The 2,237-nt window shown below is 34.8% G+C and overlaps 1 non-coding gene across 1 annotated transcript; it reads right to left on the bottom strand.

Annotated features, from left to right (window-relative positions):
- Positions 1-1,886: 1,886 nt before the first annotated feature.
- On the bottom strand, positions 1,887-1,992 carry LOC133787783 (small nucleolar RNA R71). The gene has a single exon (XR_009872783.1). It is a non-coding gene; the product is annotated as a small nucleolar RNA R71 (small nucleolar RNA).
- Between the last annotated feature and the right edge of the window lie 245 nt (positions 1,993-2,237).

The raw sequence follows: 2,237 nt of genomic DNA, 5'->3' as shown, positions 1-2,237 counted from the left end.
TATTTTGACAGAGTCTCGGCACTACAGAATAACATTCCCTCTTCCTGTCCAATATTCTCAAAATTTATAGAGAAACACCTTGGACAGGTTTGGGTAACTGTGTGATTCAATCACAGATTTGCATATATATTACATTGATTATAAGATATTCCCATTTATATTAGGATATGAGTTGATTATGAAATAAATAAATTCCTAATATCTTGGACATTACATATCACAGGCTGGCCATAGACGATCGTATAAATCATCCGAGTCTTCGGGGATCCGCGGACACGCCATATCCTCAATCTACCATGAGCTGAATACACCATCGAGCTTCTATCATGGAGGTCATGTTTGATAAATATTACAAGTTCGCGCTTTTCAACTTAGGTATCCCTGGCTCGGACAATCAGCACGAGAACCGTGCCGTTAACGTAAAGAATACTTGGATTTCTAAGCTATTCCTTCCCTACAACCATCTGCCAGCTATACACGATCTGAATGAAAGACTCGTGCTAAAATTAGGATAAAACAATATTATTCTTTAATTTCTTCATATAATAAATTGTTTCTATTTTTCCAATTGAATGTTATGAATTTTGTGATTTCTCGTTAGGTGGCCGACTAATTAAGGTTTTACATTTTTCAATTGTCATCTTAAAATTACTACTCACCTAATAGTTTAGGATTCTAAGTGTATGTGATAAGTTGCAATTGATAGTAATGTCAAAAGAATTGTTGATTGTGATGAAAAATAGAACCTAGGTTAAATGAATTATATGCTTCATTAATTTATTACCTAGATTAACTTGTCTCCATAGGATTTAATGATTTACCTAGGTTAAATAGATTGTATGCTTCATGGATTTATTGCTTGGCTGAAAGAGTTAATTATTGAGCGCTTCGCCTTGATTACTTGTAATAGGGAGATTGTGATAATTTTCTGCTTTAGTGTTATCTACGAGGTTAATATTTTAATTGAGAAATTAGAATAATATTTATTATTAGTGATTGTGAATGATTGTGGAGGGTGGAGATTAATCATTAATTGTTTATTAATATTTTAATAATAATCTATATTTGCTTTCTAGTTTATGTTATTTAATTTTGAGTGCTAATTATTGAATAATAACGTGAATGATAGTCCTCGTGGGTTCGACCTATGCTTGCTATTATACTAAAATAATTGGAAGTATTGAAAGAAAAATAATTGTTAAATTTATTGTGGTATACGGCACACATCAAATTTTTGGCGCCATTGCCAGGGACTATTGTATTTTTTTTATTATTATTCATTTTAATTAACTACATACTCATTTGTTTAAAAAAAAAAATTTATGGCAGATGTATATGTTTGGCGACGATAATCAAGAAAGACTACAAGCCATAAAGCAATATCTTGAGATATCGTCGTCTCGCTCTTCAAGGACTATCACTGACAATCCACTCTTTCAACCTTCAAAGAAAGTCAATCTAGTACAAATACCATTATCATCTGATGACGATTCTATCTCTTAAGCATCAGTTAAGTCTCAGATGGCTCAGGAAAGGATGTTGAAATAGTTGGCAGCGCCGAATCTAGACCATCAACCTCAGTGTATTCAATATCCGGCGTTGGACGTTAACTTTGAACTCAAGTCGGGCCTCATACATTTATTACCATCTTTACATGGGCTACCGGGAGAGGACCTGAATAAGCATTTGACAGAGTATCACATAGTCTGCTCTAGTATGAAACCAGCATTAGTAACCGAAGAGCTGATCAAATTAAGAGCATTTCTATTTTCTTTGAAGGATGTTGAAAAGTTATGGCTAATTACCTTCCTCCTTGAACTGTTAATACCTGGACTGAAATGAAGACAATGTTCTTGGAGCGTTACTTCCCAGCATCTAAGGTTGGTAGTATAAGGAAGGAAATCTTTGGCATTCGCCAACAGACTGGGAGTCATTATATGAGTATTGGGAGAGATTCAAGCGGTTTTGTGCCAGTTTCCCTCATCATTAGATAAGTGAACAACTCCTAATACGGTACTTTTATGAAGGATTACAGCCATTGGATAGGAGTATGATCGATGCAGCCAGTGGGGGGCACTAGTTGATAAAACTCCTGCTATAACCAGGAGCTTGATTTCTAATATGGTTGCTAACTCACAATAGCTTGACATTAGCCAAGATCCTAATCCACCACCAAAAGCAGTTAAAGAAGTGAGGACTTCTAATGCTAATCAGCTTGGTCAAAAATTGGCTCAATT

This window comes from Humulus lupulus, chromosome 6 (genome assembly GCF_963169125.1).
Source record: "Humulus lupulus chromosome 6, drHumLupu1.1, whole genome shotgun sequence".
In the NCBI taxonomy this organism is placed as follows: Eukaryota; Viridiplantae; Streptophyta; class Magnoliopsida; order Rosales; family Cannabaceae; genus Humulus; species Humulus lupulus.
Note: the sequence above shows the minus strand (reverse complement) of the source record. Positions and strands in the feature narration are given on the sequence as shown.